Consider the following 15,734-nt stretch of genomic DNA (forward strand, 5'->3'; position numbering starts at 1 on the left):
TATGGGTTGGGACCCAAAATGGGTCACAGGCCCTCCTATAGCGGGTCTCCACATGACAAGAACGCTCGTATGATTTAATGATCCTGGATCCCAAGGAAAAAAAAAAGTCATTTTGGTCCCTGGCTGAAAAGTTTTAAAAACCTTCCCCCTCCAAATACTGTCTGTATTATGTTGAGTAAGAAGAGTGGTGGGCTTTGAGCTTAACCTGTAACCACAGAATGACTTCAAAAGGATCACGGCACACTAATAGGTCAAAGCCTGATGTAATCTTAATCGAAAACAGAGCGGACTAAACGAATGAAGAGAAACAGATGGATGGAGCTAGATTAAGTGTGACTGACCACAAACAGAGAGAGAAAGAGGGTGAGAGAGGGAGGAATGAGAAAGTTTGATGGGGAAGGTAGGAAAGGGGGGACGAGAGAGACAAAAACACGATGAGGTAAGGTTGCTAAGGAGGAAAGAGAGAAAGGAGGAACGGGAGGAGAAGCGAGAGAAGCAGGGGAAGTTGAGAGGAAAGGAGGAGGCCAGAATATAAAGAAAAAGGAAAGGTTTGTCAGAGGAGACAGAAAAGAGGAAGAAAAATGGAAAAAGTGTGAGAGGGGGCAATAGACAAATGTATGACAGTGTATCCAACCCTAACGGTAGGGAAGGTATCCATCCACTGACCGCAGCCTCCAGGCCAGATGAAGTGTGACCGTCTGGTGGTCGGACTGGACCTGAAGATTTTCCGCTGTTGCAAAACACTTCCTGCCTGCTGTTTTCATGTAATGTGACCGCTCACAGTTCGCTCCCCTGCCATACTTTAAGTTGTACAATATGTTATTCCTATGTTACTCCTTATGCCCACAGATTAGACTCTTGGCTCTCCAGGCCCTCCAAGCCTTGGATGGACTCCACATAAGCAAATAATGATTGGACTGTCCAACATGTGTTAGTCTTCAATTTGAGTGGTCCTCTCTGCGGGGGGAACTCTGGGCAAGAATGACGATGATCAGAGCTACAATCATATCTGACAAGGTGATGTGTTGTTCCTGCGCTGTCTTTTAGGAGCTCTGTACTTCAGGACCTGATGAGCGGGAGCTTTGCCAAGAGAACCACCGAACCGACGGGGAATTTAATAAGAGAAATGAAAATAAACTGCAAGAGAGAAAGGAGGAGTATCTTCATTGTTAAGCTGATACATCTTATCTATAAAACACTCAGCATTAAGGCACTTTAGACACTTGCCTTTTTGAATAAGCCAAACCAAACACTTGATGAATTCTTAAAACTCCTAAATCTTAAAACCTATTGGAGCTCTATTAAATTTACCCTGGTTTTGCTCATTCTTGCCCCATTCACAAACTCTACAGCGGGGTCGGATTTCTGGTCCATGTCTGCCAGAGACCTGTCTGTGGCTGCTGTGGTATTCCACGCTGAATGAGTCATGTCTGGTGGTTATTATGGGCAGGCGTTTGGCTCCCCCCCTTCTCTCACCCCGTCTAGTGGCAGCAGACAAAATTACATCTTTTTTTGAGCCCCGTCCAACTGAGCTGACTAAGATGAGGTTCTCAGTTAACCAGGCTAGATGAGTTAAGGACACATTTTTGGTCTGTGGTGTAAGAATACATTGATGTTTTAACTTAACTCTGAATCAAAAGACCTCTTGGCCCGCTATTTAAAACCTTAAAGCTGGAAACCAATAATAAAATATGAAGCGTTTGGTGGTCCAGCAGCTGTATGTATATATTGTGTGTCAAAGTCTCAGAAACAGTTAGTTTGTCATTAATGGATGAGGTAGATTTAAGAGTTGTATATGAGTATAAGTTGTATAAGTAACGTATGTAAGGTAATTAACACACATCTCATTAAAACCCCATATTAAAATGTCATCTTACTGGTTGTTTTTGTAAAGACAATCAAACAAGACATTACATACTCATAAGTGAGCTTTAGATGTGCTGGTGGATGGATTTTGTTACTTTTGAACAGAGCCACTATGCTAAGCTATGCTAATTAGCTGGTGGTGGTAGCCTAAGAGTTAGCATCCACACAAGAGACTGGAACTGATCTTCTCATAGTTCTCTGCAAGAAAGTGTACAAAGCAAAGTGACAAATTGTTCCTTTAATTTCTTAACTATGATGACAATTCTGTACCCAACTTTTATCCCAGAAAACACTTTCAAGGTGTTTAATTTGTCTGTAACCACAACCAACAATGTAAGATTGGCAGTAAACTTGTTGTACCGATTTGATCCAGAATTTTTCTTTTTTGCAAAATCATCAAATATCCACATTTTGTTTCCTGGCTGAGTTGAACTGTTCTAGACAACAAGATGATTAATACTCCCATAACCACCAGCTTCACTCACAAATAAACCAGGCTGTCAGTGAGCAGCTCCTGTTGTGCATTGCTCAAAGGTTCACAGACAGTCGATGTGAGGACAAGATGAGCACACCTTGTTCACTTCCACTGTCCACATTTCCCCAGCAGGGAGTCTTGATGTGAGCCTTCAGTGGTACAAACTCTCCACTGAGAGCCAAATTACCCTCACTCTCTGTATTTCATGTGTTTTCAAAAATGAGTAAAAGCCATTTCCTGGTCGAGGCTGAGAGAGAACATGTGTGTCCTCTGTATGTATGAGAGAGTGAGGCAGTGTGTGGGAGTCTGTGTGTGTGTGTGTGTGTGTGTGTGTGCGTGTGTGTGTGCGTGTGTGTGTGTGTGTGTGTGTGTGTGTGTGTGTGTGTTGTGTGTCTGTGATAGGTTTACCATGTGCAGAGTCCCTGTATGGGACTGAATGAAGTCGGATATGAAGGAAACTGTCAGGTCTGGGCTACTGTCGGAAACCCTTCTTCTGTTACCTCCTCCTCCTCCTCCTCTTCCTCCTCTCCCCCTTCATCCTACTTCTTTACATCTGAAGATTATAGAAGACATCCAGGTTATATATATTGTCCTGAAGCAAGTGGGTTATACATAATTTTAATGTTACACTGTATCATTGGAGAAAATGTTAAAAACACATGTTAAAAAGATGACAGCTTGGTCATATCACTGCTAATTTATGTTTTTTTAATACTGCTTATTTCCTCTGTAGAGACGACAGAGGGTTAACAACGTGGTAAAGGTTTAGAGCATTGGGAATTAAAAGGACAGCATACCTTACTGAACCCCATAATTAAAATAATCCTCAAATCCTCAAAAATGACAGAAATTGTGTTTTTATAACACTTTATAATAAAGATACAGATCATATAGTTAAGAAACGTTTAACCAATGAATGACTCATGATGACTGAATGCAGAGCTGGACTGTAGTAACATTAGTAACATTATTGGTTTGCTAAGTTATGGTGTGTTGATGCATTTGCTTGATGTTTGGCTGTTAGCAAAGTTGTCAACCTGCTAGTATTTGATCATAAGCCAGGTGAGCCCATTTCAACAGAGGTTTGCCTGGTAGCATTTTCAAGCCACATGTCATTGTCTCAGGAGTTGCTGTTACTGTGCTGAGTGGTGCGCAGGTCTTGCACTTTGACGGCCATGCCAAACGTTTTCAGGACATCATTGTAAAGACAGGCAGAGTTTTGTTTGTAGTGAGTACAGTACAAAAAACCTTAGATTTTTATTTACAACAGTTGTGTTGCACAAAACACAAATGTCTGCATATTGTTGCTTTAAATCAAACTGGGTGACATTTACATGATAGACATAAACAAACTGTTATTTAACAATCCCATGTTTTTTGCTACTTACATTGTTCATTTGAAACAAAAACATCCACTAAACACTCCAGTAACGCTTCTTCTGAGTTTTATTTGGTGCCAAGTTTATTTACTGGGGAATGCAGTTCATGGCAGGCTGTTTAAACATTATCACAACCACACGATGAATTCTCAAGACAGATAGTTAACAAACTGTCACTCATTGATAATCACTGTTTGTTTTGGTGCTTAGGGGACAAATGGTTATTGGCCTGTAATAAGCTTTTGATCATAATCACAGAATATAGTGTAACACCCGCAAGAAATTAGACCATAGACTAACCATGTGGGGATACTCATGGGCCAAATTGACTGGATTGCTGAATATTTAGAGGTAACTTTACTGTAAATAACAAAATCTTTAGTCCAGAAACTCCAAATATCTAAACATATACCCTGATTTTGGGGTTCATTCAGAGGGGGAGCAATCAGATTTGGATGGTTTCCAGTCCCACCCTGGCAGCCCTCTGGCTACGCCCCTGGCTTCACGTCGTCCACATGGAACAAGCTCAGTCCAGGACTTTCCTGCAATCCCAACCCCAATCCTAACCTTAACCCAAACCCTATAATTAGTTTCTTTGGAGAGAAAATGGTCCACACAAGTCATTTTCTGGTAATTGACTGCAAGTAGAGTTTAAATGGTCACACACACACGCAGCGTGCATGCACGCACGCCCACACATAAACACAGTTAGTCATATACACAGTGGTCGTGCAGCTGCGGCGTGTGCGATAATGAGACAATCCTTGGAGGGGCTCATCTGGACTGTGTTATATCATCTCCCTGGATACGATCCACAGCTCTAAAATAGGAGTGTTTGCTCCCCGTCAGCTGCAGCATGATGTCATCCAATATAATTCCTACAATCAAGGGAAAAAAAAAGATATTTGATGACATGTGAATGTGCAAAGAACAGTGGTTTCCTTTAAATATGGAGATTTTTGTGGTGCAGACTAATTCGACGCTCTGTCTGAGGCTCAAGATTGTCTACGGAGACTTGCCATAAACACAGAAACTTGTTGCCTGAGCACTTGCACCTGTCTTTTGTTTCTCAAGTAGATGAACAGCTTACTTAAAGATAAACAACTTTCTTTTAATATGCAGAACCCATTAATTATCAACCTGTTTTCTTGTTCCTGTTCTTCTATCAACCTTAGGCGGAGCCACAGATGTACACAATACTGAATACACAACAAAAAATGTACCTCAGTCTGGTATTTCTCAGGGTCTTCCAGGTGTTCCACTTTCCTAATGAGCTTCACTAAGCTACTGACTTCATAGCACTCACTAGGTGTCCCCCCCTGCTGTGGCTTGTATTACTAACTCCACATCTGGACAGGGCAGTTTTACAGTACATTTACAGTTCTACAGTAGAACCATATGCAGACAAAGTACTTAAAGTTGCACACATCAGTGAGAAGAGTTTCACAATAGACTCTCATTTCTATATAACCACCACTTATCTGTCATATTCTTTTCTCTTATCTGATTGGGAAAGTCAGTATAATGAGGTTCTTCTGTCATTTTTTCTGGCAGAGAGGACGTGAATATATATAATAATATATGAATGTGAGCGTGACCGTGTCACTCTCGCCTTAAAAGAGCCTCAGATTGGCCTGGGTCTGGTCTGTTTCCCGAGCAATAGCTTTATTAAAGACTGGATCTGTGTGTGTGTGTGTGTGTGTGTGTGTGTGTGTGTGTGTGTGTGTGTGTGTGTATGCGCGCGCGTGTGTGTGTGCGTGTGTGGTTTACTACCCGGCTGCAGTGGTTCTCAGGGGACAGCCCTCTCCAGCTGCTGCTTTACAAGACTGTAACATCAAACACACACACATACACACACACTTAACACAAAGGTTTGACTTCACACATCTTTCACTTCAACCCCTCAGCCTCCTTTAACAAGTTCATCAAATGAACTCCTCACTTCTTCCATTCCCTGCATACCACTGATCTTTACCCTCACGCCTCCCACGGCGTCCCTCTTTTCTTTTTTTAGAATGTAAACACAGTACACAAATGGTTAATTAAGTGGCTGTTCTTCAACACACAGTGCAAAATGATGTGGTTGGATGAGCAACACAAATAAATCCAAGAAGTCTCACCTCTGCAGCTGTAACTCTGTATTTGACCCTGATCTTTGACCTACTGGAGGACAATCAAAAAGCATCTCTCTAACCCCCCTGCTGCCCAATAATTGAGGTGATACTTTTAAAGAAGGATTGTTTTTCACTCTTCAAGGTCTGGGCTGTGAAAATAGCTTGACTGCTGAGCCACAGTAGTACAGTCATAAAATGCAGTATGAAGTATGAAATGTTTGGACTTGACCTGACAATAAAAGCTTTTGCATTTGAATGTTTATTTGTATTCCCCTCCACTTTAGTTTTCCCAGAGTAAAACTTTGGACATTTAAAAGGAAAATTGGGAAACAGTGTTGACCAAGAAATGTAGTTTTTTCCTCATGTGTTGAGTGATGATGAGGGGTTAGCAGTTAGACGACAGCTAACGTTAGGATTCAACAACCGCCTAGCTAAGATAACCATTCGATACACACGATAAGTTAGAAATAGCTTAAATTAACTTGTGAATTACAACCTGCATATACTGCTTTTCCATTAAAATAAGCGGGTCTACCAGGGTAGACTTAAATGTGTTTGCACCCTCTAAAAATTGCCTACTGACTCCATTCCCACAGACCACAAGCAAGGCAGCCTGTTCGTGATTTTTATCTGAAGCATCCAATAACATTTGGAAAGTTGAGAAGAGCCACACGATTGAATAATTTTATTTCCATTCAAGCTAGATGGGCAATAAACCAGAAGTTAGCTGGCTTGGTTGACGATCCAGGTATTTTCATAGCAGGAGCGTCAAGTTTTTTTGGCTTCAAAACACAACTGAGCCGCTTTCATAGGAATGACTGGGGCTCCACCTGCAGCACTGTGTCCAGAAAATAAAACATCCTTGAATAGACTGCATCCAAAATTCCTTCGTTGTTTATGCACCACTAACAAATGTTGATGACGCGTCATCAATTCACGTGGTGAATTTAGTGTGTCAACCTGGGTCAATTGACCTGAATGTAAATGCAGAGTTTACACATTCCCATTGCACACGGAAGCCTGATCTTGAAAGGTTTCAGTGGGATTTTTGACGAGTGGAAAAGGGGTACTAGACGATCGGGAAGTAGGGAAATAACACATTTTCAGATTCCCTACTTGCAACCTCAAACACAGCAGTGTAATTTATCTTCGTGTGGTGACAAGGAGCGTGCTCTTGGCAGCACTTGATTAAGAATGAATTTCACGGCAAACAATGCCACCCTGGGGGTTTCACCCAGGGACCCTTTTTTTAAAGGACTATTTCTCAACCAAAGAAGGCACTCAGGTCGGTTTCACAAGTGAGGCAGAGAAAGCATTTCCAGTTACAAAAATGTTATTCATTAGTTTAAATCTAAGATCTTTAAAAGCTTCAACATTAAGAACTCACTCACTGGGGGGAAAAAGGGGGAGCCAGACAAGGCTGAGTCTTACTGGGCAGATGGGTCCAAAACAAAGGGAATCCCAGGAACACCACGTGAAGTAAATGAAAGTGAGACCAAATCAACCCAAAGTGCTAACACAAGAGGGACACCGCCACAGGTAGCCCATCATACACGGCATCATACTGCTACACTTGCATTGGCATTTCAGAGTAATGTCAGATGAATATGGCAATCATGTGGCTATGGTCTTTATACCTACAGACCGATGTGTGTAATGGGTTAGAAATATTCTCTGTCAATTTTTACAATTTTCTCGTTGACATCACTTATAGACTTTGGTTGTTTTACTGAATAAATAAGCAAGGTGACATGTTAATGAGCTTAAGAGGTGCTGGTAGGCTGATTTTTTACCTATGGGCAGAGTCAGGCTAGCTGTTTCCCCTTGTGTACAGTCTTTATGCTAAGCTAAGCTTACTGTGTCGTGCTTTGCCAAGCATTTAGCGACCAGCTAAAGGGAGAGTTGTTCTGATCTTCCCATCTGACTCTCGGCAAGAAAGTGTCTAAGCATATTTCTAAAAAGTGTTGAACTTGAGTTCATCACCTTTGTGATCGAAGTTGCCACCATCATTGGCTGAAACAACGTCTCAGCAGCAGGTGTATTCTGAGATAAAAAATCTTGCCCGTGGGTCAAAATGCATATAAGTAGAATAGGTTTCTGTGTCTGTCTGGCACCTTTTTTAACAAGGTTCTATTTCTGTTTTGTCTCTCAGTATCTGTCTTTCTTAGTGCCAATTGCAGGAACGACTTGCAGTTTTCAGACTTGGTGGCAAGTTTCTGCCAGTGGGCCCTATACTATGTCCTACCCCCGTCTCTCTCCCCCCTTTTTTGTTTCCCCTTCTCTTTCTCTCTCTTGGTGATGTGAGCTCGCTGGCATCTGAGGCAGCCAGTCATTACACCATGGAACGTAGCTGAGCCAACCAGAGCCTTAAGGGTTTGGAAAAGCATAGTGTGAACCATTTTATTTATTGTTACCTTTCAGATGATGTCCATTTATCATGACCGATCATGTTAACAAAAGCGATCTGTTTCTAAAGTCAGATTGTTGATTACAGGTTCTTCTTCTTTCTTCGACTTTTGTCTCTATGCCCTCAAACTGCCCAACTGCTGCATTCAAGCGTGGCTCTGGAAATGATTGTAGCCAGGGTACAACGGAGCGGGACAGCCTGGTTCGGCTCATATAACCAGTCGGGGGAAACACATAGCCCAGAAAAAACACACTTGTGGTGGGCAGGGACGATGGCAGATGGAGGGAAGAAGAAAGAGCGGGTGAGAAAGCGATTGGGAGAGTTTAAGAGAGAGTTAAAAATACAGAGAGGTGAGCTGCTGAGTGAGTCAGGTGGTCTGACTTGTTCCTGCCACCTCATTAGTGGCAATGACATCACAGCTGATTTCTCTTTAAGTATGCTACTACCGCTCCACCACTTCACCACTTCTCCGTTACAGGAGAGGCAGAGCTGCTACCGGCCAGAGTCTTTAACTGCAGAGTCTGGGGAGCTGCTTTTATGTCGTCAATAACTCAGAGCGAGTAAAGAGGAGGCTGGATGCACTCTGATTGAAGAAGCCTTTTTTGAGCCGAGAAATCACAGTTCAGATTTTTTAATATCGGTTCCTCCACATCATGAATGGCGCGGAGGCCAGCTGCAGCTGTCTGTATTGAACTGATTTAGCTGTAACAAAGCCTTTAACAGTTTCCCTTGACAATATGGAACATATTAAAGAGCTTTATACAACTAAGCAAATGTCTCTCAGGTGACCAGCAGTTCTTCCAAACTGGCACTCGGTCAACTCCCCATACCTTTGTTGTGTGGCTCTCCATTTTTTTTTTTTTTTGCGTCCAACATTCATTTAACAGGAAACAGAGGCCTTATGGTCAGGAGAGATGAGTTTTAAGCAGAGCTCGAGGTCTTATTGGCTACAGAAAACTGAATGGTGTCCTGATTTTTTTCCATTTAATATCTACTGACATGAACCAGACCTTTCACCTTCACTGAAATAAAATGCTGAGAGTAACAATGTGTGGACAGTGGTTTGGCTACATAATACACCTGACACAATAACTTAATTTACTGGTTACTTCACAGGAGTCATGATGCGTCAGACCCAAAGTACCACATTTTTAAAGCTCATTTTCATGTTCATATTTTTATTTTAGGTTACTACTAGAATAGGTTCACATGCATCAGTTTTTCTCATACTGTCCAGTGCAGCCACACTGTATTGCCCACTCTTTCTGAAATACTCCATCTTGGCTCCTGTCTAAAGGCCCTCCTTCATCAACACTCAGTCTGCTCTGATTGGTCTGCTCACACATGACTGAGCCAGTCTCCAGCTCAGCTCTGTACTGTTTCAGCCTTGACTGAGCCTCACCTCTATTGTGAATACAGGCAGCAGTTATGCAAATGTGTGACATGGTGAAGTAGTGTGATGTCAAAAAGTTGTGGAATTAAAGGCGGGGCTACTGAAGAGGGTTTTCAGGCACTTCAGGAGCAGTATTTTGAGATGAAGAAACTTTTCACCTTTCAGAGACCTTTTACATGTACAAGAGCCTACAGTATATGAAACACTAAGGGAAAGGGAAATAAAACAAAAAAATATATAATAGGTCTCCATTAATTAATATATTTCAGTGGCAAACTGATTTAGAAAACACTATCTCCAATAATCAAAAAATGCTGAATGTAAAAACTTGTGATAGGCTGGGCAAACACTTGGTTAACCCATAGTTTAGAGTATATGTATTCATGTAAATAAATGATGCTTATGTTTAATTAACAGTTAATTTACAGTTAATATACTTAAAGACTCAACTATCATATGTATGGGGAACTTTCACTTTTGGCCAATACGATATTTTAGCATGATACCTTTACTTTTATTATGCTTGTGGTAAGTGAAAGTGTGCTGCTTGTTTGAGTCCTCAGACAAGCAGTGACTGAGTAATTCTTTCCGAATTCTCAATATGCAATAGAGGCGAGATGGCCTTGAGCAATGCACTTGACCTTCAGTTGCCCCCTAAGGAGCAGATCGGTAGCTGTTTGTGGAAAAACTCACCAAAGTGTAGGTGTGAATGCGTGTGATGACGTTATTCCGAAGCATAGTGCATCTATGACCAATAGAATAAAAACCCTCAAGGTTAAACAGCAACCAAGACAAGCTGCAGCAGAAAAGAAGCAAATTAAATATGAACACCAGATAATGGATTGGAAACAGACTTCCAACCCTCAAAGCTCCTTTTATTGCCCCAGTGTGTTCACAAATACTGCAAGATTCAAACAAAGTAGAAAAGACACCCTCATGCAGTGAGGCTCAGATGTATGACGACAGCCTTCAGACGCACTCAGACAAACGAGATAAAAGTCACACAGTCTTTAATTTCCCAGCATTTGTTTCATTGTTTTACAGCGTTCTGAGGGATGTCGAATCAAACAATAGCTTTTTACTATGTGTTTGAACCCAGTGCACCGCGAGAGTGTTTGTGAGAAACTCTATCATAAAACGGGATATGAACGGAAAAAACTGCCTGAAAAAAAAAAAAAAAAAAAAAAAACGAGAGCGAGCACGGTTTCAACTGATGTCTTCCAGTTGTGTGACCTCTCTTTCCTTCTCCGTCTTTTTTCTGTCTCTCTGCCTCTCTCGGTTTAATAAGGCCAGCTGTAGAGTCTGGCTCTCTTGGGAAACACAGTCGAGTGTGGCTGGAGCTGAGGCTGAAGGAGGCTGAAATTGGGGCTGGTTGTGGTGGTGGTGGGGGTGCAAGTTGGGGGGCGAGCACTTCCGACCATTTTCCCCATGCAATACACCGCGCAGTCTGGAGCGTTGGCAGGCCGCCGCCAGCTCTCTAACGTTTGTCTTCTTCCCCTCCTTCTTTCATTTCCTTCCTTTCCATACTTCTTTTCTTCCTGGGTCTCCGTTTCCCTCCAGCTCTCCACCATCCCACCGTCTTTTCTTCCCTTTTCTATTCCACTTCCTGTTGTCTTTCTCTCTGCCGTGGAAAGCAGACAGTTACTTTTGGTAATGACTCTCTCCAGACATCTGCTCTGTGGCACCATAACAAGTCTAGAAACTCTTCCCCTCTCCCTTCCTTCTATCACTTTGAGCACAGGCTCGAAATGACTGTCCAAGGACTACGATAAATAGCTCAGTTCCTTGGAGTCTCTCTCCCCCTCTAGACGCCTGCTTTGTGGTACCGTATCGGGTCCAGACCTGCTTCCGAGTTTTGACAGGTCCCTGACCCACGCCAGAGCAGTTCAGCTGGGTTGGGACTGTGTGCGTGAGTGTGTGTGTGTGTTTATGTGTTCTTGTGTCAATGTGTATGTGAGCAAAGTTGGGCCCAGCTAAGTTGGTGGGTGTTTTTCATCAGACTAATGAATAATACGTCTGAGCTGAGAGAGGAGTTTCAAGCAGGAGGAGAAGAGGAGGAGAAAGCAGGGGGAGGAGAGGGGAGGGGTAATGACTATCAGATGGTGTTCTACTACTGTGCTGCTGCCGCCACTACTGCTGCCGCCGCTGCTGCTGCCGCTCTGTCCTTAAAGGAGAACACCACTCTAATAACGCAAGTCCTTCACTATGCACTAGATCACTAGGCTCTGCAATCACATCACCTGGATTCTCTTACCACTGTTATGCAGACGACAGCCAACTGTTCCTGTCTTTTCCACCCATCCTCCTCCAACACCCACATTGAAACGCGCATCGCAGAATGTTTGGCAGACATCTCCGCTTGGACAGCTGCACATCGCCTAAAACTCAACCTTAGTAAAACTGAACTCATCTTCATCCCGGGGAAAGACTGCCCTTGCTTGGACCTGTCATCCACTGTCGAGGATGTCACGGTATCGGTGGTGAGGAGCCTGGGCGTAATCCTCTAGATGGACTGTCCTGCGCCCCCAACATCACTGCTGTGGCCTGATTCTGCATATTTGCCCTCTACAACATGCACATGATCTGGTCTTTCCTCGCAAAAGACACAGCGCACCTCTTGGTCCAAGAGCTGGTCATCTCCCACCTGGACTACTGCAACTCCCTCTTGGCTGGACTCCCAGCCTCTGAGACTAAACTGTCGCAGCGTATCCAGAATGCTGCAGCACGCATCGTTCACAATCTTCCTAAATTCTCCCATGTGACCCCGCCTCCTCCATGACCTCCACTGACTTCCTGTTGCGGCCCGCATCCAATTCAAGACAATGGTGCCGGCCTTCAAGGCCGTCAACAGAACTGCACCTGTCTACCTCCAAACACTTGTCAAACCACAAGATCACTTGCTGGCTGACTGGTACCCCCATTGCTGAGAGCAAACAAAGCCTGCTCAGTGAACTTGCGACTCTTCTCTGTTTTGGCACCTCAGTAGTGAAACAAACTCCTGACCGATGTCTGGACAACAGAATCATTCTCCATCTTCTGCAAAAGATTCAAGACTCATTTGTTCAGACTTTACCTAAACCCCACATAGCATGACTCCCTTCCGACCACCCCTCAAAAAAAACAATGGATGCACTTGTATGTTCGTATCATTAGCACATCTATCATAGCACTTATGCTCTTGAAGAATCTTTGACAAATAGCATTTATGATCCTCAGATGAGGGCTTAACAATTGTTTCTATATTTAATTTACTCCATCAACGGTGATATGTTGTGGTTTCTCTCTGTGACAAACTTACTAATTGTAAGTCGATTTGGACAAAAGCATCTGTTAAATGCCCTAAATGTAAATGTCCATTGCAGTGCATTGAGTAATTATAATCTATATATGTATAGCTTCATTAACATGGCATTATTCAATGTAATTTTAATTAAGAGCTTTATAATGGTTTCTCGCTGTAAACCACTGCTCTCTATCTGATGCACATTCAGGGTGATTACATAAAATCCAGAGACTGTGTCGTGCACTTCAACACTTTATGGAGTTTTATGTAAATGTCACCATTACTGTGCTGTAATGTAGCTATTTCCTCTTCATATAACATTCCTCTGGTAAATGCAGCCACGTGTGATTATGAAAAGACTTATAGTCTACATTATACCCAGTCAAATGTTTTCTGGCCTGCGGGCACCAATTCAGAGAGAAATGGATACTGTGTGAGAGCAGCCATACGCTCCTGGGACATGCAAATCAGAGGAAGATCATGCTAATGCATGTAATGACTGGCCACAGTGAGTGTTGCTGGTTTAGAAATATAGTGGAGTATCGTCACTCATATGCATGCAGTTGGTTTGAACATGTTTTTAAGATATACCAAAATGTACAGCACTGTTTAAATTGATCTACTATACATGATTGTTTTTATAATGTCTAGACATCCCTTAGATTGGAACATAATGTTGCAGAGCACAAATCAATTCAGCCCTGATTTGTTCTAAGTTTAACATCAAGACAGGATTTCTATGTCGCTAAATCTTAATAATTTAAATAACTGCCCTGATTTGTCAGTTAGAAAGAACATATCAAACTTGAGTATTCTGCTGACTTTTAGACACAGACCCAAAAGGGGAATCCGATCCAAACCTCACTGTTTACCACATGTTGTCAGGATTTTCTCCTCTTGCAAGACCAATGGGCTGCTGGATTGCATTTCAATGTTGGCTCACGGAACACAAAGTTTGCTTTCGTTGGGTGATTCTGTTCTTTTTGGTCCGGCATCATTAAGCCTTTTGTAATTTCCAAAACTAACACAACTAATTACTTAAATAATATCAGCTGATGAGTCTGGGTCACTGGCTGAGGTGTGGGAGTCTGATACAAGGTAACGGCCAGTGCAAGGTAACGGCCAGTGCATAGGACCTGGGGCACTGGCTGCATGAAGGCAGCGTGCTTTCATGAGTGACACAATGTAATGTAGATCCAGCCTGCGTCTCATATTCACAGTTGACAGCCAGGAAGCTGTTTTCGAACACATTTGATATCCAGTGACCGGATGTGTCCATGGAGAACAAGAGGAGAGTGGAAAACTATAAACTATAAAATTTGACTCTTTTTGCCTTGTTTCCATTCCACTGCATTCTTGGACAATGAAAGTTTGAACAACACAGAGCTGGTTATTCGCTGTGCAAGACGCAAATGTGTTTTGTGTTGATGGGCTTAGTATTGTTAGAATTAATGTTGGTGGGGTTGGTGTTGGTTGGGTTAGTGTTGGTGGGTTTGGGGTCTAGGGTGAGAGTTGTTGGGTTAGGATTCATGGGGTCAGTCTCAGGGTGTCTGGGGTTAGCGTTATTAGCCTCGGGGTTGGTGGGGTTGGTGGGGTCAGTGGGGTTGATGTGGGTGGCGTTGGTGTTGGTGGGGTAATTGTTGGTGGGGTTAATATTGGTGGGTGTACCATGGTGGGATTTAATCTTGGTAGAGTTAGTTTTGGTAGGGTAAGTGTTTGTGGGGTTACCTTGGTGGGGTTAGGGCTGGTAGAGCTGGTGTTGGTGGAGTTAGTGTTGGCAGGGCTTGTGTTTGTGGGGTTAGTGTTGATGGTTAAATTCTGAATTTCCTTTTTTCCCCCAGTCTTTAGGCCTGATCACCCCCTGTAGCTGACCTCGTCATCCGCTTCCTTCATCCTGGCTGCATCAAGCACTTTGTGCACTGTAATCCACCTCTTCAGCAAGAACTGGCCCTACTTTACACAGTCAGTACCCCAGTATGAATATTATGTTTGTGATTGAAGGGTAGAGATGGATACAGCGAGGATGGAAAGAGACAGAAATATGGACAGACGAGGAGAAAATAAAGGAAGAGGGAGAGAGAGAGTGATGAATGTTGACTGTAACATTGTGTAACTCTGACAGATTATTCATTGTGCTATTAGTTTTCAGCAGCAGCAGCACACTGTTGCCAATCTACACAAAAGCGGCATACCAGCAATGGCCGTTGGGTTTAGAGTTTTCAATAATGTACTACTGAGGATTAAAGACTTCATAGTTGAGTTTTACATAGGTTGTCAACCTTTAACCGCTGCACAGTTGAAGCAGGAAACAAAATTTAAAGGTCAGTCAGTTCCTTGGAAATGAGAGTTAAGTTGCACGATCATTGCTAATAAAATCCCAAAGACTTTAAGTAGGAAAAGCAGCTTAGATTTTGGTGTATGGAAGTTTGAGTCAAATTTGAAGGAGACTTGATTTTACAAACACCTCCACACCTTAAAACACAATATGAATATGTGCTGTGGCTTGCTAGTGTGATGGATGGCTCTTTTCCACTCTGTTGTCTTTCATTAGTGTTTCTCCCACTGGTGTCTTTATTCGCTCCTCTGTACTTGCTCCCTTTGCTGTCTCCTCTAATTTTTTCCTCTCTCTTGGAGGAAGACAGATTATTAATGGGAGTGAGCAAAGTAACATCTCCCCTACAACATCTCCCCAACATCACCAAAACACTCTACCCAAAAGTCTGAATCCCATGAGGGCAAACTGCTTGCAGGCCCTTCAGCGTCACAGCTTGTACAGATAAAAGGCTTCGGCCACGGCTCAATAAATCCCTGTCCCGA

The sequence above is a fragment of the Acanthopagrus latus genome, chromosome 17 (genome assembly GCF_904848185.1).
Source record: "Acanthopagrus latus isolate v.2019 chromosome 17, fAcaLat1.1, whole genome shotgun sequence".
Lineage (NCBI taxonomy): Eukaryota > Metazoa > Chordata > Actinopteri > Spariformes > Sparidae > Acanthopagrus > Acanthopagrus latus.